Genomic DNA, 26,027 nt, shown 5'->3' on the forward strand with positions numbered 1-26,027 from the left:
GATGTGCTAGGGAACCCAAATATTAATCAGATTTAGCATCACTGAGCTGGGATATCTGCCAATCTGTGAATACAGAGAATGTTTTAATTATGCCACAAAAAAGCTGAAAATGTTAGAGGATCTGATGTCTTCAGGTACTTAACACAGGACACAGGCCTGCAAGAGTATCTTTACAATGATGAGGAAATGTTTTCGTATTAATATTTTAAAAAAGGAATCAGAACTTTGTCACAACCATTATCCATACATGCTGGGTTATTCACAACTGGGGAGACCATTAGCAACGCTGACCACACTGAGGCCTGTCTTCACTGAAAAAAAAAAAAGTTTTTTTGTTTTGTTTTTAAACAGTGGATAGCACACATTCACTATCCCACTGAAATCCGAGTGCAAACAAGGTACCTGTAGTTTTTACTCCAAGTCAGGACTAGACCACCATGCCTATGGTCAACATCATCTAGTTTATCTCATGGTATATCTACCATCTCCACTAGCATTTCACAGAAGAATACTAATGCGTGTTAGTTATCCCACAGTATATATACACACAGTTTTGGTTTTTTTTGCAGTAAACACAAAGCCAAAGTTTTCGTAGTAGCTTGTTTGGGTTTTTTGTGACTTGAGTGAACCCTAAAAGTTCAAACACTAAGAGACAAATAAGAAGAGTTGAAAATTGGCTTACAAGTCATGAGATTTTTTTTAACTAGTCAATGATGTTGTACCATGATTTTGGGGGTCTGATTCATGATTTATTTATTTTTTAACAATGGAGGTTGACAATACAATAAGGAGATATCGAATGTCACTTGTATAAAAATTCACCTCAATCATTCCACCAATCTGAACCTGGCTAAAACAGGTTTCATTACTGAGTTTATGATGAGCCACAAAACTGCACTTCTTAGTGTACATGCAACGTCCCTCAGGTGACACGTGACCAGGATTCACCACCAAATTTGGTCTGCTGGTTAGATCATTATCTTCCCCAGCTCAGGTCAGGCATGGACGGGGAGTGTGACGTGAACACTGACCCATGGCTTTCCCCTCCAACCCCCGAACTACACTGTGAATATGTGAAACACACTAGGATACAGCCTACAATATTTCAAATAAGGATTTCATCCTTTTTAGCATGGTCTGCACTGGATTGACTTTCTTTGCAACAACCACAGTCAGAGAGGGACAACTTACACAGACAGCTTTATATCTACTTCCCCAGAAAGCGGGCACATCTAATTAAGGGCAATTCTGCAGCACTTGCACAAGGAATCTTGTTAAGTAAATGTTACACTCAGTGAAAGTAAAAGCTTTAGTATTGGGCCACAAGGTGGAACTAGGATGAACATACTCTTAACTTCCTGCTCAGAGAGTTCCCTATATACAGGTTATTGGGGAGGTCATCACTTTGACATAGGGTGACCAGATGTCCCATTTTTATAGGGACAGTCCCGTTTGTTGGGACTTTTTCTTATATAGGTGCCTATTACCCCCCACCCTCTGTCCCCTTTTTTCACAGTTGCTATCTGATCACCCTACTTTGACCTCCTTTGGAACACTCCAGATTACAGATTGAGATCAACCTAAACTCTGCTAAAACAGATTGAACAGTGGAAAGCAATACAAGAAATTCAGACAGAAAGTGTTATGCCCAACAGGCATAGATAAACTAAGGGAAGCTCACAAGCACGCACAAGGAGGCCCCATGTCTCAGAACCCTTGATGGACGCTTTCAGGTAAGTACTTTTTTCCTAAATTGTCTTATGGATTTGCTACAAATGATTTATTTCCACTCATTACATTAGAGAGAAAAGATCCTGCCAGCCCATCTGTGGAAACTCCACTCTTACTAAACCTTTCAGAAAAGGCTGCTTCTGACACCAATATAGGCTTCCCAGAGAATTCTGGTCATTCTTCCCAGCTTTAGTGACAGCAGTTAGAGAAAGGCACTTGTAGCAAGAACTCCTAGGTTCCTTACCCTGCTGAAATTCTGTCCAGGTCACTGACTCCAGTGTCTCAGTTTCCCCTCCTGTAAAATGGGTACAAAACTATGTACCTACTTCATTGGAGCCTGAGATAAATAATTAATGCTATTGCTGGTACTATTGTACATGGTTAACCAGTGCTTTGAGGTCCTCATATACAAGGGATTATAGAGGTGTAAAAATTATTACTATTATTGTTTATTTTAACAGATACTCAACAACCACCAAAATAGCTGTAATATACTGGGGAAAACGCATCCCAATAACAGGCTTTGATATTTTGCTTGGAAATATTCTGAGAACAAGTGCTAAGAAAGGAACATAGGTCACTGTGAACACATCACCAACATGTTTTACATTCTGCACTAGTTCCCCATTGCATCTGGTGTCCATGTCAAGATCTCTGTCCTGCCTTCACAAGATTAGCCCAAGCTATCTGAGATACCACTTCCACCTTCACAACCATGACCTCTCACGACAGCTACCTTTAACTCGCATGATAAAAATGTTAACTAACACAGGGCAGGATTGTGAACGTGGGAGTTAGAACTTCCATAGCAACTGGATCTATGCTATGGAACTCATTCCTGAAAGTGGTAAGGGTGACCAGGTTACTGACCACTTTCAGAACTAAGGCCCTAATCTCGCAAACAATTAAGTACATACTAAAACTATTTAATCAGGACTACATACATAAGCAAAGTTCAGCATATCCATCAGCATTGGCTGGATTTGAGCAGTGCCTAACTGCAAAACTTATTTCTTCAGTTGTTAAGTCTTTGTATTTTATTGAGGGAAAACTAAAATAAATAAGTTCTTCACCTAGACATACCTCACATCCTCTTAAAAACGTACACAAGTAAATATAAATTAATCAATCTTTTTTCTTATAGTCTGAGAAAGAAAACAGAAATTGTTACTGTTCTCGATTCTTACACACTTGGGTTCCACACAGAAACTGTGGGTGACAGGGGATATATAAAGCATTAGCTTGATATGAAGGAATGGCATCCAGATCTTTGGAATGCAATAGGTGCTTTTTAAGTAAAACCTTTAAAATAAAGCAATTTGGGTGGGAGACTTCAATATATTTTTCCAATATTTTATCTTGTGTGTCAAATTGAGATACCTTATCTCACCCAAGCAAACAGCTCTGTCAAGGAGTGTATATGTATGTAGAGACAGAGGTAACAGGGTTATCAAGTGTGCAGAGCTGCAAATAGCGCTAAACATAAAGATCAATGTCAACAGCATAACTGGCATGCCTGTTAACAGTAGGAGAGTTAAACTGGGTTATGCATTACATAGTACAGTGTTCCATGAAAGGCTAAAAAACTGTCATGTTTCTAGATGTGCAGAAAGAGACTTCAGATCCCAAGCTCCTTCCTTTAGCCTTTAAGGTCCCAAAGCTGCTCTCACAGTCAGGGTGTGCTGCCACTGACTTTGATGGAAGTAGGATCCAACTCCTAATTTAGCCCTTCCAGGCAGTTTATGTTCATTGCACTATAGGTCAATTGACATAAATCTGAAGCATCTACAACATAAATAACAAAACCAACAGCCTATTTCTGTTATCAGCCATGACTCAGCTCTTTGAAGTAGGGACCACCACTTTTCATGTTTCAAAAGCAGCTGGCACACAATGGACGCTTCTCTTAACAAATAACACGAGAATCATAGAACATTAGGGTTGGAAGAGACCTCAGGAGGTCATCTAGTCCTGGGTAAGGAATGGTGTCCCTAGCCTCTGTTTGTCAGAGGGTGGAGAGAGATGGCAGGAGAGAGATCACTTGATCATTACCTGTTAGGTTCACTCCTTCTGGGGCACCTGGCATTGGCCACCGTCGGCAGACAAGATACAGGGCTGGATGGACCTTTGGTCTGACCCAGTATGGCCATTCTTATGTTCTAGTCCAATCCCCTGCTCAAAGCAGGACCAACATCAACTAAATCATCCCAGCCAGGGCTTTGTCAAGCCAGGCCTTAAAAACCTCTAAGGATGAAGATTCCACCTCCTCCCTAGGTAACCCATTCCAGTGCTTCACCACCCCCTTAGTGAAATACTGTTTTCTAATATCCAACCTACACCTCCCCCACTGCAACTTGAGAACATTGCTTCTTGTTCTGTCATCTGCCACCACTGAGAACAGCCTAGCTCCATCCTCTTTGGAACCCCTCTTCAGGTAGTTGAAGGCTGCTATCAAATCCCCTCTCACTCTTCTCTTCTGCAGACTAAATAACCCCAGTTCCCTCAGCCTCTCCTCATAAGTCGTGTTCCCCAGCCCCCTAATCATTTTCGTTGCCCTCCACTGGACTCTCTCCAATTTGTTCACATCCCTTCTGTAGTGGGCGGACCAAAAACTGGACACAATACTACAGGTGTGGCCTCACCAGTGCCGAATAGATGGGAATAATCACTTATCTTTATCTGCTGGCAATACTCCTACTAATACAGTCCAATATGCTGTTGGCCTTCTTGGCAACAGGGGCACACTGCTGACTCATATCCAGCTTCTCATCCAGTGTAACCCCCAGGTCCTTTTCTGCAGAACTGCTGCTTAGCCAGTCGGTCCCCAGCCTGTAGTAGTGCATGGGATTCTTCCTTCCTAAGGGCAGGACTCTGCTCTTGTCCTTGTTGAACCTCATCAGATTTCTTTTGACCCAATCCTTCAATTTGTCTAGGTCACTCTGGACTCTATCCCTACCCTCCAGTGTATCTACCTCTCCCCACAGCTTAGTGTCATCTGCAAACTTGCTGAGGGTGCAATTCATCCCATCATCCAGATCATTAATAAAGATGTTGAACAAAATCGGCCCCAGGACTGACCCCTGGGGCACTCTGCTTGATACCGGCTGCCAACTAGACATCGAGCATTTGATCACTACCCATTGAGCCCAACAATCTAGCCAGCTTTCTATCCACCTTATAGTCCATTCGTCCAATCCATATTTCTTTAACTTGCTGACAAGAATACTGTGGGAGACCATATCAAAAGCTTTGCTAAAGTCAAGATATATCACATCCACCGCTTTTCCCATATCCACAGAGCCAGTTATCTCATCATTAAAGACTTTGAGTGCCTTAACAAAATTAATGAATAAAAGGAACTACTAAAACCTTAAAATTCACTGCAGTTGAGGCTAGTCACCCAAATCAATCCCAATAAATCCCAATGTTATCAAACAAAAACAAAATAAGCCCCACACACACCCTATTTTTTAATTTGGTCTGTGACATCGCATTACCATGGTATCTGCCTCTCAATCTTTCATAACATCCCTATGAGGCAAGTTAATATTACCCCATTTTACACACAGGGACTTAAGGCAAAACAGTAAGGGCCAGATTTTTTTAAGGTATTACAGTGTGGTGCCTAAATACTTTTAAAAATATGGCTCCAAGTGATTTGGCCAATACCACAGGCTTCCTCTGAGATTAAGCAGTGGGAAATCTGGATTCAAATCCAACTCCCAGGCCTGCACCCGAACTTCCTCTCAAAATAGGTTCTTCCTTAGTTCGTGAGTAAGTCCTTAAACTAACAACTTCTGCACTCCCAGAATTCCATTTTCCTGCTAGAGAATATTTTTCCCACTGCCTTAAGGAACTCCAAGCTGGATTCTCTGCTGCTATGCACTGCTCAGCTGACTAACTGGCCACTTGGAGTACTCCCCCACCACAGCATGGGAGTCCTCAGCCTCCATAGCAGCTCTTACCCTCATCTTCATCCCAGCTGCTAACATAGGAGATCCCTGGCAAATACCTGTTGGCTATTACTAACTCGAACTCTTCTTTCAGCCTCTTGGATACTTTTCTGGATTTTAATTTGTTTAACATCTGTTGAACTAAATCTGTTAATGATGCTTTATTGTTTCCTGCCACTGCTGTCCCACAATACTGCTAAGGCTTCTTTATTCGTTATTGTGTCACCTGCAGCAGTTGAAGATAATATATTAACGGTGATGAATACCTGAGTTATCTTAAATCTCCAGCTAATCACTTAAATAAGATATTTTAAATCCCTCCTTTTTCTTTTCCTCATATAGAAAAATGTGATACTGGTTTTATTTAATGAAATTAAAGCAAAAGGGTCAAGTAAAATCCTGTGCCAGTAATAGGTCCAACAACAAAGCAAGAGTGGGTAACACAGTCGCACTGGTTTAGCATAGATGTCGCTCAGACATTCACCCACTTAGGCTCCTTTGTTCTCCTGCCTCAGTTAAAAAGGATGATGCATGAGTGGGTTAATACAAGCCCATATATTTGAGTGACAGGCATTCAACCAGGAGCAATGCTACAATTCTTTTTTTGTTTATGAAACCAATCATTCTTAAAAGATTTCATGTTCATTTTTATGCTATGCTTTATAAAAAAATTAAAATATAAAAAAACATTAAAATTGGAATTTTTTGAGAATCTGAATATTGCAGCCTTTGCTCTTCACTTCACAACTACTGCTAATTCCTCCATCCCTGCACTCTCTACAATTGTTGGGCCCCAGCCCTGCAAATGATACACAAGTTGAATTCCCATCCACTTTAACAGGAGTCCCAACAACAAAGGAACTGTAGTCCCAACAACAAAGCCCATTTAAGACAGTGACAAGACTCCTATCAACTTCAATGGAGTTTGCATTAGGTCCAGAGAGCTTGCAGGAGCAGGCCCATTAAATGCTTTTTTTGCCTCTGTCTTCACAAACAAGGTCAGCTCCCAGACTGCTGGACTGAGCAGCACAATATGGGGAGGAGGTGACCAGCCTTCTGTGGAGAAAGAAGTGGTTCGGGACTATTTAGAAAAACTGGATGAGCACAAATCCATGGGGCCGGATGCGCTGCATCCGAGGGTGCTAAAGGAGTTGGCGATGAGATTGCGGAGCCATTCGCCATCATCTTTGAAAACTCATGGCGATCGAGGGAGGTCCCGGATGATTGGAAAAAGGCTAATGTAGTGCCCATCTTTAAAAAAGGGAAGGAGGAGGATCCGGGGAACTACAGGCCAGTCAGCCTCACCTCAGTCCCTGGAAAAATCATGGAGCAGGTCCTCAAGGAATCAATTATGAAACACTTAGAGGAGAGGAAAGTGATCAGGAATAGTTAGCATGGATTCACCAAGGGAAAGTCGTGCCTGACTAACCTAATTGCCTTCTATGATGAAATAACTGGCTCTGTGGATGAGGGGAAAGCAGTGGGTGTGTTATTCCTTGACTTTAGCAAAACTTTTGATACAGTCTCCCACAGTATTCTTGCCGCCAAGTTAAAGAAGTATGGGCTGGATGAATGGACTGTAAGGTGGATAGAAAGCTGGCTAGATCGTCGGGCTCAGTGGGTAGTGATCAATGACTCCATGTCTAGTTGGCAACCGGTTTCAAGCGGAGTGCCCCAAGGGGCAGTCCTGAGGCTGGCTTTATTTAATATCTTTATTAATAATCTGGAGGATGGTGTGGACTGCACTCTCAGCAAGTTTGCAGATGACACTAAACTGGGAGGCGTGGTAGATACTCTGGAGGGTAGGGATCGGATACAGAGGGACCTAGACAAATTAGAGGATTGGGCCAAAAGAAACCTGATGAGGTTCAACAAGGACAAGTGCAGAGTCCTGCACTTATGACGGAAGAATCCTATGCACTGCTACAGACTAGGGACCGAATGGCTAGGTAGCACTTCTGCAGAAAGGGACCTAGGGGTCAGAGTGGACGAGAAGCTGGATATGAGTCAACAGTGTGCTCTTGTTGACAAGAAGGCTAATGGCATTTTGGGCTGTATAAGTAGGGGCATTGCCAGCAGATCGAGGAACGTGATCATTCCCCTTTATTCGACATTGGTGAGGCCTCATCTGGAGTACTGTGTCCAGTTTTGGACCCCACACTACAAGAAGGATGTGGAAAAATTGGAAAGAGTCCAGCAAAGGACAACAAAAATGATTAGAGGGCTGGAACACATGACTTATGAGGAGAGGCTGAGGGAACTGGGATTGTTTAGTCTCCAGAAGAGAAGAATGAGGGGGGATTTGATAGCTGCTTTCAACTACCTGAAAGGGGGTTCCAAAGAGGATGGAACTTGGCTGTTCTCAGTGGTGGCAGATGACAGAAAAAGGAGCAATGCTCTCAAATGGGGAGGTCTAGGTTGGATATTAGGAAACACTATTTCACTAGGAGGGTGGTGAAGCACTGGAATGCGTTACCTAGGGAGGTGGTGGAATCTCCTTCCTTGGAGGTTTTTAAGGCCCGGCTTGACAAAGCCCTGGCTGGGATGATTTAGTTGGGAATTGGTCCTGCTTTGAGCAGGGGGTTGGACTAGATGACCTCCTGAGATCCCTTCCAACCCTGATATTCTATGCTTCTATGAACTAGTTACAAACCGCACTCCCAGTTAGGGTTCTGTTGTGGCCAAGTCTTTTGATAGTGAATAAGGGACTAAGTGTCCCCCTCATCCTCTGTGTAGCTTCCCCTCACATTCACTGCAGGATGGGGGATAGAGAGAAAGTATTGTGCACCCAAAAAGAACAGGAGTACTTGTGGCACCTTAGAGACTAACAAATTTATTTGGCATAAGCTTTCGTGGGCTCCAGCCCACTTCATCAGATGCATAGAATGGAACACACAGAAAGAAAATATTTATACATACAGAAAACATGAAAATGTGGGAGTAGCCATACCAACTGTCAGAGGCCAATCAATTAGGATGAGCTATCATCAGCAGGAGAGAGAAAAAAACCTTTGAAGTGATAATCGAAATGACCCATAGAAGGTGTGAGGATATTTTAACATGGGGAAATAGATTCAATTAGTGTAATGACCCAACCATTCCCGGTCTCTGTTCAAACCTAAGTTAATTGTATCTAATTTGCATATTAATTCAAGTTCAGCAGTCTCTCTTTGGAGTCTGTTTTTGAAGTAACTCCCCCTTGCATCATCAGGGGGGGAGCAAAAAGAGAGGCAGAGAATGGATGGTGACTTGGTTTCCTACCCAAACGTCAAGACAGCCGAGCCAGTACAGAGGGAGAAGTTATAATGTGGTCAGAGCATAGCAGCAAAACAGACTCCTGGCTTGGGCCAAAAAAGCCGAAATTAAAAAACAAAGCTGTGACTTATATGTTTGCTGTCCTTTGTCCTGCCATTTGTAATGACTGTTGCTGTATTAATTACAGTGCAAATGACCAATCGCTGAATTTTTCATTTCTTTTTCCTATAAATATTAACAGACAATTAAAATAATAAAGAATCTGAGATTATATTTTAACAGAGCATTCTCTTCTAATTGCATTAATAATTCACAATCGGGCTACCTCTGATGATTATACACTAGTATACTGCTTCAGTCTTATAAGCAAGAGAATGCAATTAATAGCGGATATGATTTTTCTTTACATTTGCAAGCTAAGAACACAAATATTGGCAGTCAGAAAGCAACAATAACCTTGCTGCTAAGAGGTAACTGAGCTACTTTATATTTATCTCTTATTATGAGCAACACAAATTGCAGGTGCTTTTGTTGACATTTTTCCTAGCATGAAAATAAAGTTCCAAGAAAAACTGTAATATCTGGTGTCCTTAGCCGCTATTATAATTGCTTGTCTTTCTCAAAAAAAAAAAAAAAAAAAAGAAGACGAACAGAAAAAACACACTTACTAAGGTGTTATTGGTTCTCATTTAAGAATAATTTTAAATTAAGATATATTTTAAATCTTCTACAACAATGTTTTCAATAAACAATTTTAAGCATTGCTGTTCACAGCTGGCTCTTCCCTCTGTTTTTGTTTTCTTTATTCTTCTTCTTCTCCCTGCATACCTTATACACAGCCCCACAGCAGTGCTCCTTCACACCCAGATGAGGTGTCAAAATTATCTCTTCATTTTACAGCACACAACCTATCAATCTACTGCTCAGGTTACTGCAGCCCTCCCATTCCCCACACATACCGAGATTCAAGTTTCGTTATATAAAAAGGCAAAGCAACCTATTCCAATTGCACTTTATTTTTGGATGTGTTTACATGCAGAAAGAAAAGGACGGAGTTAGCAACCGAGTTTTTGTTAATATTTCAGTGCGGTTAAAGTTAAAAGCCCTTCTCTGGTGATCTGCAATGGCAAAGTGATTACAATACAGTGGTAATTCAATAGGTGTTGCATTTTTGAACTCGCTGTCTAGTTACATCCAACACCAGGGCATCTGGACACTTCATAAATGTATTCGAGTAAACAATCAAATCTGTGTTTGTGTGTCTTTCGTCTTCCCTCTTTCTGTAGGCAGTTTTTTTTTGGGGGTTGTGTGTGTATTTGATTATGGAGAGATTATTAAAGGAAGACTACAGTAATTCAAATCGGTTTTACATTTTGTTCTGTGGACAGTCACTATAACCACTTACAGAAATGAACAACGCAATTATGCATAGAACTGTTTGAAATATTCTGTTCAAAATGTTTTTTTCCAACAAAAACACATGGGCTGCTTTTTTATTTTGTTTGAGGAGGGGGGTGTCAAAACAGTCATTTTCATGGGAAATGTCCTTTTTCAACAACATTTTTCAAATTTTGGTCAAAAAAGAAAACTGCCAGCCGCTCTTCATTCCATTGCTGATCTAAGTCAAGCTCTTGGAGAGCTTGAAGACAGAATGCTTTGCTTCTGAGCTGATAGTAACACAGAGCATAGTATTATTAATCATGGCAATATTGTTAGCCCATATTTCTTGGTTTGGTCTCATTATGGTGATATTATTTTATGGAAATATACACCTATCGCATAGATCTGGAAGGGACCCTAAAAGATCATTGAGTCCAGCCCCCTGCTTTCACTAGCATGACCAAGTACTGATTTTGCCCCAGATTCCTAATTGGCCCCCTCAAGGATTGAACTCACAACCCTGGGTTTAGCAGGCCAATGCTCAAACCACTGAGCTATCCCTTCCCATTGATTCAGCAAACAGTAGAAGTGTATCTAGCTGTCTTAAGCATTTCTAAGGGGGCTGGTCCACAGAATAAATTAGCACACAGCAAACTGGTTGTGACTCTACTGTGCACTAGCCTTCAGCGGACTAACTGTCCATGTGCACCTGCTGACACACAACAACAGTTTGTGTATCCATTCTGATGTAGTGCCATTTTAAAGAGAACTAAATCAAAGCACAATAACCAACTATGATATGTCAGTAGGACATATGCAGCAGGCTACTGCAGGGTAGATTCACACCCAGTCTGCCATGAAATTATTGTTCCTGTAGACAAGCCATAACGCACCCATCATCATGGCTGATGATACTTCTAACTCTCTAAACTCACCTTCAGCAGTCTGGATCGTGTTTCTCTTCTCCTTGACTCTCCCACTTTTTCATTGTTCCCAACATTTTGGATCCCGGGGCGGAAGGACCCCCCGCCGCCAAACTGCCGCTGAAGACCCGGAGCGGAAGAAGCTCCGGGGGCCCAGGCCCCGCGAGAGTTTTCCAGGGCCCCCAGAGCAAGTGAAGGACCCTGCTCCAGGGGCCCTAAAAAACTCTCGTGGGGGCCCCTGCAGGGCCCAGGCCCTGGGGCAAATTGCCCCACTTGCTCCCCCCTCTGGGCGGCCCTGTCTTTACCCCTTCTCTTTTCTGTCTGGGGTGACCTCATCTCCTCCCCACCCTCACCTCTCCTTCAGTTTTACCACTATTTTATCCTTGACTCGCCCAAGGTCACCTAGGAAATCTGTGGTGGAATAAGGAACTGAAGTCAGGTCTCATGAGTTCCCAATTATTACCCTAACCATTAGATCATCTCTCCTCAAACTATTGGCTGAACCTCCTTCTTTTTGGTCTCTCTCATTCCCACCTTGCTCTCCCAGTATATCCCAGACACTGCAATTAAAATTATTTTTATTGCCAGATGCTCAAGCTTTTCCTTTCTTCACATTCCTCCACTGACTTCCACATCAAGTTAAAGCTTCTTTTCCTAACAATCAAGACCCCACACATCTCTTCCCCAGCTTGTAAACCTCTGCCATCGTATCTTACTACTACCTACTTGTCTGCATTTGTCTCCTACCTCACTGCTCCCTTTGTGCCCTTATCCTGTACTTTAAAATTCTTCTCGTCATGCTTTCTTCCATGCTGTCCCTTCATCTCCCACCCATAGCATCCAAAGCAACTTCTGTCTTTATTTAAATCACTTAACACCCACGTTTTTGCCCAAATCCAGCAATGTTAATTTAGCAAAATGCTGCATCTGAAGGGATTTGGGTTCTTATTAATCACTCACATTTTGCTAAAGACTCAATAATGATTTTTTGCTTTTGATGCAAGAATCTACCTGAAGTTCTGAGCTATGTCCTGCAGTACCCAACTCAGACCTGCTAGGATGCAAGCACAAACAAACAGCTCTCTTTGTACACTGTTTATCTTTTTAGATCCAGCTCCATTATGGAAGTTCCGAGCAGAAAATTTTCCACAGAGACAGCAATATTTTAGCAATAAAGAGACTTTTATTAGGTTTGAGGGGGAAAGGATGGGAAGTGTAGTTGGTACACATGCTTTGGAGGTCTCAGGGCTCCTTTTGCTAGGACGAAGGTGATAACTTATGAAGGGACATTTGAGAGACTCCAAAGTATTGTACACCTCTTATTTTATGTTAGTCTAATAAAAGTGTAGCTGCTTCCCCAATTCTGCTGTCTAGTTCAGTTGGCGAGGACTATGTTTTTCAATAAATCATTTTCAAACCTCTGATATCCATTCCCTTGTCTCAACAATAAAACCTTGAAAAAGCAAAGGTAAGGCATATCAGTGTAAGGCAGTAGCACATCTGATATAAAGTCACATTGGATCCCAAATGCTCTCAGGCAACTACAAATACTCAATTATACAGTGTTTGTGCTTAAAAGCTTTCCAACTTTGCATTAGGTAACCAGGAAAATAGCATGGTCTAGTGGTTAAGCTAACAGATTGGGAGTCTAGAAACTGGGGCTCTATTCTTGGGTCTGACTCTCACTGTTGTGTGTCCTAGGCCAAGTCACTTCACCCCTCTGTTTCCACACACACTCTTTGTTTAGATTGTAACTAAGTTGTTTCAGGTAGGGACTGCCTCTTACTCAGTGTGTACAGTGCCTACTACAATGGAGCTCCAATCTCAAATGAAGTCTTTATATGCTATTGTATTACCAATTGTTTATTTGATATCTTTTACTTCAGTGTTTTCAGTATTCCCTGTACTCAGAGAAAATCTAGGGAATATAGTTAATACTGAAGAAATGTTATCCCATTTTAAAGAAACTACACAAAATAAGATTTGCATTTAATTATCTAAGCAAGCCACTGGCAAGTTTTTACACGTGACCACCATTCCATTCATTACAAAGTCTACAATTTACCGATAGGGTAGCAATTATATCAGAGAGAATGCGTGACAATTAGCAGTGCAGTATGCAGTTTCATAAATAATCAATGGCCACATAATTCAAGGGTAACAAATATCTACACGCTGTTCCTTCAAATCTGGTAGAATGTCTCCCCAGTCCTTGATCAGAGAAGAATAGTAACATTAATAAACAGGTTTTTTTGACTCATTACAGTTTTTTACCGTATAGTCAGCCATGGTCTATTCATTAGTTCCAGCCCTGGATTTTACTGATGATTGCACTGACTCACTGTGATGTCAGTGGGAGTGTTGCCTGCATGGAAAGAAGATTGTAATACCCACGGGATCTTTGATCAAATAACCTGAATTTTCTGTATATTAATCTACCCCTACATAAAATGAGTATCATAATACTTCCGTCCCTTCCAAGGGTATTGCAAACCTTAATAAACTTTGTAGTTAAATATCAAATGAAGTGTTTGCACAATTATTATGATTGCTAATTACAGAACCCACAGTCATAATATCAGTATTACATTAGTTCAAAGTTATCCAGAACATAATTTACTAATTTATATGTTTGGGACAATGGAGAGATCAAATTCAACCCTCTCCCAAGAACAAGCAAAGTCAGTAAAGGTATGCCTGCCACATTCTGTCTGAGGGCATAAGGGCAGCATCCCAGAGAAGATAGTTTCCAAATGTCAAGTACACTGTACTGCATCCCTACCCGGACATATATTACACATGGCCCAATCTCCATGAACATACCAGTTGGTCCCCAGCTTCATCACTCAGGATACTTCACTACAACCCACTAGCTCCTGCACTGCCTTACCCTTTTCATACATATTACACCTCTACCCCGATATAACGCTGTCCTCGGGAGCCAAGAAATCTTACCGCATTATAGGGGAAACCACATTATATCGAACTTGCTTTGATCCACCGAAGTGCGCAGCCCCGCCTCCCCCCCTCCCCCCCGGAGCGCTGCTTTACCGCGTTATATCCGAATTCGTGCTATATCGGGTCGCGTTATAAAGGGGTAGAGGTGTACATGCTGAGTGGCATTGTCGCAAGCTAGTGGACTGTACAATTAATTTTTTAAAAAAATATTTAAACATACACATTCCTTTGAAAGCTTAATACCAGCTACCTGAACTAGGGGCTATAGTTTTCCCTTTCTGTGTAATACCGTTATTGTTTTATTCACACTTTAGACTTTTGCTGAGTTTTCAAAGCCAGTCTGAAGGCCTATACACCCTCATGGCTGTCAGTTAATTCTGACATCTGAAAATTATTGTTAGAGGAAGTAGTACAATCACAAGGCTTTTCACTACCACTGCATATGAGGCTCCCAAAGTGCTTTACCAGCATTTACTAAGCCCCATAACAATACTTACTCACAGTAGTTGCTACTGTACAAGTATTCTACAAGTGACTGTGTATATGACAGTAGATTAAGGCACAGAGGGATTGGGGTCCTGATTCTAATCTTACACTGGCAAGGCTCAGTTAGTGGATATTAGCAAATACAGCTCAAGTTACGGTACAGATTTCTAGATCAACAAAGGTGGACAGAGCAGAGAAAATCCATGAAGAAAATGACAGCCACCTCTGACAGGTGAACTTAGCTGGGTCTGAAAGTTGCTCAAGTACTTTTGCTTGCATGAGTCTTCAACTTCTTCGTACTTACATTAAACTCACTATTACCCAGGGTTATAAAAGTGCTTTACCATCCACAAATGGGAAGTAAGGTACAGGCATGCCTTTGAGATAGAATGTAAGGATAGATAGTAACTATCCCTTGCTGCTGGGTTTCACATAAATGCCCCTTTTGGGATTTAAGATATTACATCTGGCTTTTCCCAAGGCATTGTGCAGCACCAGTATTTGTGGTGACAGATCAATGCCACGAACATTCAGAAACATCACATTTCCTTCACTCCCCCTGCAAAAAAATGAGTTAGCACATGGAACCAATGCCAGGAAATTTAGCGTTAAGGCCAACACTGCCCTTGACTTTGCTCACTCTGACTACGGATTTACAGGGCTCCATCAGCCCTCATCATGCTACTGCAATATCACTGCTATCACAGATCACCCAGCAATTTGAATTTCCTGAACACCACTTCAGTATTTCTTTTTGTATTAGCCCATTTACATTGGTGGCAATGGACTTCACCACAGGAAACCTGGTTATGGTTTATTTCCACTGCAGTAGTACAATAAAGAAAATGTGCCTGAGCACTGCTGAGGATACAGACAGGGTTTTTATAATGAAGCAAATTGAAACGGGGGAGTCACTGTAAAGAGAGAAAATCTTAAAAGTCTTTGTTGTGTTGGCTCTATTTGGCAAAGAGTTTTATTCTAGGCCCTAATCACAGGAATGAGATCTGTTCTAAATTGTTTTGCATTTGTCTCTGAGTGACTGGAAATTTGCTTGTTAAGTGTTCAGGTGGAGGAAAAAGCTTTCTCAGGTGCAAGAAGAAGCAGTGCTGTGCAGCCAGTGGAAAGAAACATTCAAACAATTATACACCCTACTGCTCCAAGTCATATTAAAACAATCTGCAAGCTAATGCAATGCTAACAACAATGTCTCATAAATGGTAAACGGGCTGGATGAACATCCTGGCTGAGCAAGCTGGATGAACAACCTTCCTAGTTAAAAAATACAGTATCATTGCATTGTTCAACAAGGTTTTAAATGCCAGTTCTGGTTTTATACATAGTACATCTAATCAGAATTTCCAGCACAGCTAATGGCATCTATTTCAAGGAGCACATCAGAGAACTTGCCTTTTGGAAATCCAACATTTCAGCAACCACTGTAGCAAATTGAAAATACTTTCTGGTTCATGTGCTGTCTCTAATAATTGTCATGGACTGCCTCAGTCACTTTGGGCCTAATCTTTAGCTCAGAACCATGCCAGAACAGGTGGGTTGGATGCTAAGAAGAAGCACCCAGAGGTAGAAATGGCAAAAGAACCCTCTCCCCACTCAGTCTGCAGCATGGCTATGGAGCTGATTCCATCTAGCTGTTTATGCCCAAGAGTGAACAAAGCAATCTGTGGGCCATGCTGTGCCCTTCCACCAGGCCAGTGTTTCCCAAACTTGGGACGCCGCTTGTGTAGGGAAAGCCCCTGGTGGGCTGGGCCAGTTTGTTTACCTGCCCTGTCTGCAGGTCCGGCCGATCGCGGCTCCCACTGGCCGCAGTTCGCTACTGCAGGCCAATGGGAGCAGCTGGAAGTGGTGGCCAGTACGTCCCTCGGCCCACGCTGCTTCCCGCAGCTCCCATTGGACTGGAGCAGCGAACCGTGGCCAGTGGGAGCTGCGATCGGCCGGAAAGCAGCGCGGGCCGAGGGACGTACTGGCCACCACTTCCAGCTGCTCCTATTGGCCTGCAGTAGCGAACCGTGGCCAGTGGGAGCCGTGATTGGCCAGACCTGCGGACGGGGCAGGTAAACAAACCGGCCCAGCCCACCAGGGGCTTTCCCTACACAAGTGGCATCCCAAGTTTGGGAAACACTGCACCAGGCCAACACCAGAAGGTCTATGTAGCCGCAGTACTCTGACTGCATTTCTAGCTTGCCCACGCACTGCTATGCAGAAAACCTCCCAAATGGACATTTTCATGAGTATACTCCAAAACTCTCCCCCCTCCAAGCTAGACAGGGGAAGTGAACTTTTTCCACCACCAGAAAGAGAGAGGGTTTTGTGCTTCTTTGTGCCTTGGCAACATTCAAACATTTGCGCATTGTACATGCCTCAAGACAGAGAGAGGGCCCAGGCACAACCCTCTGGAAAGGAATCTAAATACTGAACAACACCCAGCCTGGGAATGTTTGACTCCAGAGTTTTTTAGTATGGCCCACTAAACTGCTGTATGGAACACAGCTAGGGAGCAGCAAAAGAATTGGATTAGCAGTCTGGGCTAGAATTACGCACATCCCCTACAAATTCTGGAGGAGCTAGTGCAGGCCCACCCCTGAAAACAATGTAATTATATTAGGAAGGAAAACATACCTTCAGCTTCAATCTGAAAGAAGTCTGCCTAGTTCCTCGTGATTTTTGCAATTTCATTCTAACTTTATTCATTGCAACAGCTCACTTGACTCTACATTTGTCCCCATAATTGAGCAAACTACCATAGAGACTATGGAAACCCAAGGGGTAAAGCTGTATTATATCAAAACCTCTTATTGAGTTATAAGGAAAGGTTCATAGGAAGGAAAATTCAGCTGCAGGTGTACACAACCAAATTGGCGTCATCATTCTTTCTCCCTATAACCTCCTCTCAGTGTATGTCTTCCTGCAAAGTTAACCCAGGTGATAAACACTCACATCTGACTTTGGGTGTCCCTAGCCCAGATGTAAGTGATCCCACAGTAAAGTCCTACTTGTGTTACTGTGTTCTCCCTATTGTGTATGCACCTGTGTGTGACTGCAGCATATCCAATGGACCTTTGTACAGAGATGATCTGGGATTCTTTCCCAGTCAATTGTGGAAGAACTCATTTGTTCTTCAGGGGCAATTGAGGGAAGGGCTTTGGAGAACTAGTAGCACTCAAGTGACTGAGCCTACAACTTGCTGCAAAGTGAACAGGTTTTAGCCCAAGTTCAAACAGAACTTGGATTCTAACCCACACCCCCAGCCAGGTAAGCTAGCCCAGGCTTAGAGCATCTCCAAACCCAGACCAGAGTTTTGTTTTGTTTTTTTGTGGATGGGAGGGAGGATTGGGGTAGTGCATGGGTTAACAGTGCAGTAGAGACATACATGTCCTCAGAGAGTACAGTCTTGAACATTCTTACCTTGAGACAACATCTTAGCAGAGTTTTCTCTGGAAACAGAAAAAGCCACCATGCTTGATAATAGCTGCTGGACTCCATTTTAGACTGAAGGAGAAGGGCTTGTAAGTGCTACTATTTATACCTTTACACAGCACCATCAGGTGTCAGAATCCAGTACTGCAAAGAAGTCAGCAGTGTAACACCCCACTGCAGAGTGGGAAATTGCTAAATACTGGTTGGTTGGTTCTGATTCCGGGTTGTCTAGTTTTGAGGGTTTCTTTGCAGTACTCCCTACTTCTTCTTGGCCAGAGAAAGAAAAGGGGGGGGGTGTAATTGTGGGTAGGAGGATACAATATAGATATAGAATCAGAAAGTAAGGAAAGGGAAGATGGAATGCATAGGATATGGAGGGAGCTGATTAGCTAAAACTAACAAATTAGGGTTGGAGTTATGGGACTCTGAAGCTAGTGCCCCCAGAGTGTAAAAGCTCACTTGAAGTTGTGACTTAGTGATATTTAGTTCTTCAGGTGGACAATTTATTCTGTTTGTTTGTTTGTTTGTTTGTTTTCTTCAAGCTTCGGTTTTGGAGTCATGCGATTATCTGAGCATCTATTTATATAAGAACTCTTTATTAAGTGTACATGCCTGCATACTTACAGAGAAAAGCTTGAAAATGTGAGGCCTAAAGCCTCCAGTTAGAAGGCAAATAAAAAGAACCCAAAAGTATTTTACAGCTAAAATGATTGGTTTTTATACATTGTGTTTTAAACTTATTTTGGAAGTTGAAAGTCAAGCTGAACTATTTCTGGTATTTTTCATGCTTTATCACTTGTAATACTGGCACAACTGAAGTTTGCTATGTAGGTAAAAATGCAACTGAAGTGCCCTATTTCTGTACATCACAAGGTAAAAATTCTGTTATTGGAATGAATTTAGTTAACTAGTGTATTAATACACAAGCTATACAGAATCTACTAACTCTCTCTTACCTGTGTTGGCTCTGTAGGGCTAGCAAGTCAAATATAGTACTAGATTATTTTTATTGATAAAGCAAACAGATGCGACTTTGAGTACCTAGAGAGCAGATTGGTTGACCCAGTTCCTTTCCTGCACCTTACTCCACTTGATAAAACAAGAATGTTAACAGTAACTCTTCTGCAGAGCTGGGAGGAAATCCCCAAGGAGTTTTTGTTTGTTTTGAGGGAGACATAGATCATCAGTAATCTGAAAATTGGAAAACTTCAACCAGCTCTACTCTTCTACTAATGAAGTTCATTTGGCTGTGTATTTCCTTAGGTATTTCTTTTGTTTAAAGAAATTACTCTTGCAGAGTTCTATTTTTTTCCCTTAATACTTTTTATAGTATTTTCTTGAAAAAGTAGAATAGAGTGAAGAAAATGTTTTAATTATCAGTTGCTAAAAATACATGAAGCAGGAGTGTCTGCCTGGGACAGTGGGGTCACACTTCTCTCCTCAAGGAAGCCAACGAACAGCAGCAACAGGTCTCCAATTCATTTCTTGGGACAGGTGGAAAGCATCAGCTTTGAGGTGATTTTTCAAGCCCTGAGACTTGTGGACTAGAAGTTGTTGGGTTCACTCCCTGGGAGACATGAAGAACAGTAGGATGAATAATTAGTCCAGTGTTCCTCCTCATGAAATTTAAAAGTTCTATTGGCTTCATTACTGGACCCTTTTAAACTCCTTGAACAGCAACCTACCTTGGATTCAAGCTTGTGCCAGCCAAACCTTTGGTTTCTTTGATCTATAGCATTTGGTGTGAAGAGGTTTGGAGAGTATACTTGAGTAGCCTGTAGCCCTAACATGCTCTTCAGGTACTTATGGGCATTTACAATTCCAGCTTTGTAAGAGATATGAGTGATCATCACAAAACTTAAAACATACAAATCTTATCAGATAGATATGCTTCTCTTCAAATAATGGTAACAACCTGCTGCTTTTTTCAGTCCACTATCTCGATTACCTTGGAAACTTCCCAAAACTTCTCCTCTGGCCCAAGAGTAGGTACAACAAATGTCAGTGAGGAAGCAGAGGCCCAACCCTGTCAGCTGCTGAGCGTCTTCCACATGGTTCTGGACATCCTCAACTCTGATTAGCTTCAATTGCAGGTTTATAAAGAATGTTAGTGAGAGGTAAAATCAGGTCTGGGATGAAAATGATCTTGTTACCTAACTGTGGAGTCACTAGGGCAATGCAATAATTTTTCCTAACACTCACCACTTCTCTATTTCTTCAGTGAGGGCATTCCATGCATATGTAAGATATAAACTCAATTTTCATTTTATTTTCACATTTCATCATTAATTATTTCTGAACTATGGAATTTATCCTGTTGCCCTTCCTTGGGCAAAAATCCTACTGTAGTGAATGGGAATTTTGCCTCAGGAAGGGCTGCATGATTAGGTCCTCTGTATTGAAATCAGGAGTCAGGAATACATAATTGTAGGCTTTTAATCATTCATTTTTCTTTGCAATATATAACAGAAGCAACTACATTTTAAAACAATTTAACAATGGAATTATATCTTTTTAAAAGTATTACCACTGCAGATGGGGAAAAAGCTATCTTGGATTTGAGGGATTACAGATCTGGATCCAAATTTTGGCTTTGAGTTAAGCCTCACCCGATTTGGGGTCTATCTTCCACTTCCAATTCAGATGCAGACAACATCTTGTAAGAACAGGTGTTTGTTCAAGATTTTGGCCAAAGGGAAACAAAGAATCACATGAGAATACCTCATCTTCTGAGACTTCCACAATCCTAAGGGGAAAGTTTTTGAAGAGGATAATGGTGTGCTAAGAATTATTTGCTTAGCCTTCATTTAGATGAGTTATTGCCAAAAAAAAAAAATATGCAGATAGTTAACACCCTATCTTGCATATTCCAATGTGCCACTTGCATTTCATAGTAAAAAAAAATATAAATGGCTAATAACAGTGGTATTTCAAAATAGCTGTATGTAAACAAATCAGTTTGGGAGAGTTAAAGCTAATGATATGTACAAACTTTTCCCCAAAATCAGTGTGAGAAAACTAAAGAGATTTTAAAATTAAAAAATGGAAATGTTAATGTTCAGTTTTCCTTCAGAGCAATGCTACTTTGTACTATTTTGCTCAGAAAAGACAAACAAGCTGTTCAAAGATCCTTGCTATTTTGCCTAGGAATGTTTTTGTTGTTACTGCCCCACCGTGGCTCATCCAAATATCAATGAAGGGCGGTTGTTTTTTTCTGCTTGAGCAGACACTTGGAGAGGGAGAAGAAAGCAAAGGAATCTTTCTATATTTATTTAGTCTGCCATGCTAGTGATCTACAGTTATAGGCAAATACAGCTGTAATCCCGAATCACGTTGTCTTCTGAGTCCTTATTAAAAAGCTAATGTATTCCTCTTTTCAATGTGTATATTTTCCACTTATAAATAGTACTTTTAGATAGCAGGAAATAGAGAGAGATGCAGTTGATAAATGGGAGACTGATCCAGAGAACAGGCATATCATTGAGTCATAATAGGGAGACTGAATCCTGTGCAGTAACTCATGAATGGTAACACCTTTAATGAGTGATATTATCCGCCTGTGTGTGTAAGCGCTTTTTCTACTCACAGTCTCACTACACATTTTTTTCTTTTCCATCGCTTATTCCTGAGGGAAATTCCTAGGTGTGCACTGTAATCTGGATATATGTTGTACTACATTGTATTTTTGGTTACATCAAGGCATCAATCTGACAATCAGCAAATTCCTTTGTTTTTGCTTATATCCATTCTGTATTTCCCCATGGCTGCCATTAGATACAATGGGCCCAATTCTCTTGTGCTGTGTGACTTTGAGCTGCGCTACCAAAACAATCTGTCTCACGAAGCAATGGGGACCCACTGGATGCATAGTCTTTCCCCTCTCCTTTTTGCTGCCAGCGTAGCAATGAAAGGGAATATGTCTGGAATATCACAATGCATTCTGATCTCTAGCAATCATTGTGGACTCCTGTGCCTGTTTGTAGTAGTCATAATTTAGAGTAGTACCATGCTACTCTAACTCAGTATAGAGGGAGTGGTCTTTATATACAGCATCCGTAGGCACAGGGCAGGGCAAGGATGAGCTTTAAACTACCTTTGCACGCCACTTCCTGCTTCGCCCCCACACTTGCACAGTTCTGCTACACGTGGCTTAACTGTAATGAAGGGTCCATCTCAAGATGTTTCCAAGCTAAATCTGATTAAAATGGGGAAAAGTGTCTTTTGATTCATGATTGTTTCCAGGCACAGAAGCAGGGAGAATGTTGCAAAATACTGAGTCACCCTTCTCTCTGACCATGATTTGCAACATACAATCTAGCGACATTCACATCATGTCTGACATTCACTGGGTTAAAAAGATCAGTGAGCTTACCCACCCGTACACGCGTAGCTCACCTGTTTTGTGAGTTCAGCCTGTCATCACACTGTTTCATCTGCACAAGATGGCAGACATCTCTCATTCTCGTACCATGCAGGCTACCACTGCACCATATTTCTCATTGCAGCTGAAGCATGTTTATGGGGCTGAGCATTCCATAGTACTTAACTTTCCTTGACATCATTAATATCTAACCTAAATCTCTCTTGCTGCAGATTTAGCTAATTACCACTTGTTCTACCTTCAGTGGATATGGAGAACAATTGATCACTATCCTCTTTATAACAGCCCTTAACATATTTGAAGACCGTTATCAGCTCTGTCTTCAGTCTGCTTTTCTTAAGACTAAACATGCCCAAGGTTTTTTTTTTCCCCAGTCTTCATCATAGGTCAGGTTTTCTACACCTTTTATTGTTTTTGTTGCTGTCCTCTGGACTCTCTCCAGTTTGTCCACAGCTTTCTTAAAGAGTGGTGCCCAATACTAGACACAACCCTCTGCATACTGATTTTCAATTATGCTTAAAGCTGTCTAAGCTGAATGCTTACCCTTTCCTTTCAACCTGCATTGAAGGGTTTTTCTTGTTTTCTGGAAGCATCAGCATGGCAGGGCACCAGGGAGCTTTCTTCTATTACAGTGATTGTTTAGTTAGGATGCCTTGTGGAAGGACTGCCTAATGTGACCACTCGCCCTACGACAAGCTCACTGTGTTTCCATATCAAACTCTTCATGCATTGTATCCACCTCTCACAAGAGAATAAACACATTCTGTGGAATATTTTGTGCTTTCCAACATTTGAAGAGTCTGTAGCTCACTGTGGTATTAGGGGGCTCTGCTAATGGGTTTATTTGCAGAAATTTGTCACTGATGCATGCAGTCAACATATGATGGGGAGTGTCTGCCTAGCACGTGGGAGAAGAAACATCATTCACAGCTCCATCCTCTGCTTTGCAATTCATGTGTAATTATGGCTTTTATTCTTGGAAGCACTTGTGTAGTGGAGTATCCTTTTCAGCATATTCCTTACCCTCTGCTGGGCTAGTTTTTCACTAGAGAAGAAAGAACATTTTAAATAATAACTCACTGAGAGGGCAAACAGCAAGGCACTACATTAATGGGTGGAGTGAACCTTAGGCAGGCAAGCAGAACCAGCAATAACTGAGGAGTGCAAAGGAAGGCAAAAGGAGCCTTCACAACATACCAGAGCCAGCCCCAATGAAGTTACAATGTTGCAAGGTTGCATCCACGGCATCACCCACCCCAATCACAGTAGAGGTATTAATAGGGAGCCCAATATTTTAAATAGTTTTAAGGGAAGAGCTAGGACAATACAAGGTTTGGAAAACACACCTTAAAATGAGAGACTTAAGGAGCTCCATTCACTTAGCTTTGTAAAGAGAAAGTAAAGTACCCTGTGGAGACTATACCTAATGCAACAAGACTCCAAGCTAACCAACAAAGGCTGGATGATCCAAAGACTGGAACGCAAAGCTAGAAAAAAAATCAAACTGGAAGAAAGGCACAAACTCTTAATATTAGAACTGGGTCAGATTTTTGGATTAGTAGTTTATTCACTGCAACAATGCAGTTTTGGAACCCCCCAAACTATATGCTGAATTCAGACAAATTGAAAAAGAAAAAAAATGGAAATGTTTCCAGAACAGTTAATTTAGATTTTCCAGGTTAGATTCACAAGACACCAGAAGAGCTACTCCCCTGACCCCGTAACTTTAGCCTAGTGGTTAGGGGACATTACCTGGGATGTGGGAGCTCCAGGTTCAATTCCCCCCTGATGTGGAGCAGAGATTTGAATGTGATCCCCCACCTCTCAGGAATGTGTCCTAACCACCAGGTTAAAGTCATTCTCTCTCTTTGTGGCCTCATGACTATTCAAGTATTTTATACATAGAGGAAAAGCTTCCATATGAGAGACTGAGATGGTAGCTTGCTGGTTAGGCACTCACATGGCAGGGGGGAGACCTCAGTTCAAATTCCTGTTCCACATAAGGCAAAACTGGGAATTTTCCAGCAGCCCCCATTGGCCTGGAGCAGTGAACCACAGCCAGTAGGAGCCGCGATCGGCGGAACCTGAGAACAGGGCAGGTAAACAAACTGGCCCAGCCCGCCAGGGGTTTTCCCTACACAAGCGGTGTCCCAAGTTTGGGAAACACTGCCCTAACCCATGGGCTCAAGGTTATAGGGTGGAGGATACTAGCTCCTCCTCCACCTGTATTGTGAAATTTGCCCTTTATTTCCTTTGCTTTTGTTTTAAATTTTAAATGCCAGGAACTGAAGTGAGAGGTGTGTAAGGTAAGTTAAGATATTCCCTCACGCATCTTGTCTCTCTGATATCCTGGGACCAATATAGCTACAACAACACTGCAAATAGGAAATGAAATGTTTCATTACAGGTCAAACAAAGTTGCTTATTGACTTTGATTACTGAATTATTTCTGAATTTACTGCTTAGGTTCAATTCAAACCAATTGTTTTTATTATTATTTTTCAGAACTGCTAGCAAACCAAACAATCCAATTCACCTCACTCTACTTAACAGTGCAGGTAACTACCCACTAGGCAGGCTTACCAAGGGTTGTGATAGACTCCAGCTATGAACCCTTTGAAAGAGTAGCAGAATCTCCTCTTGAAAAGAGTGACGGACGTTTCATCTTGCACTTCCTCAGAATCCAGCCTGAATGAAGCAGAATGCCTCTGGAGATGACTATCTTTGCACAGCCTTCCCTGATGCATGCGTGTGAACGTTTCCAACCCAACCTGTGCCTTAAAAGAGAGTCTACTGTCATGATTAAGAGTCAGCACACATAAATTCCACATTTTTACAAACCACTGGAAGAGAATGTAGAAGAGCAGCCAAGGACAACAGGCACTCGAGAAGGAGCGTGAAGGAAGACAGGCAGGCAGTGGGGAGTTAGAAGGTGAAGGAAAGGAAGATTTCAACTGTCTTCTCGTGTAACATAAATTAAAAATGTGAGTTCTGTGAACAAGGCTATAAGCACATTGTGGGGGCTCTGGTGAATAACAAACCACTTAAGCTCTGTTCTTTGGTTTATTACAATGTCACCAAAGCCTCTTGATATGAATAACTTTGCAATTTATAGCAACCTACAGTATTCATTCATTCTCAGTCTACCACATATCACACATGGCGCCATGAAAGAGCAAACAAATACCATCACACAAGACTTGGTATTTCTTATATTAGCAATGTAGGCAAGAACAAAGTATTTCTACCATACTACAAGAAGTGTTACATCAACTTTTGAGTAAAATATTCAAAAGTACCTACATGATTTAGGAGGCTGGTTCCCATTTCCAAAATCAACTTAGACATTTAGGAATTTAAGATTCAGTGAAACTCACGCCAATACACAGCAGTCTATTCCTGCACAAGCACACAGTGCTATAAACTCAGGCAATATTCAAAAATTCACAGTTTGGGGGCATTTTCATAATTTCTGTACCATCAGTGAAATTGTAATTTACATAGGGCCCTAATCATGATACATCTCCC

The sequence above is a fragment of the Trachemys scripta genome, chromosome 9, assembly GCF_013100865.1.
Source record: "Trachemys scripta elegans isolate TJP31775 chromosome 9, CAS_Tse_1.0, whole genome shotgun sequence".
NCBI lineage: Eukaryota > Metazoa > Chordata > Testudines > Emydidae > Trachemys > Trachemys scripta.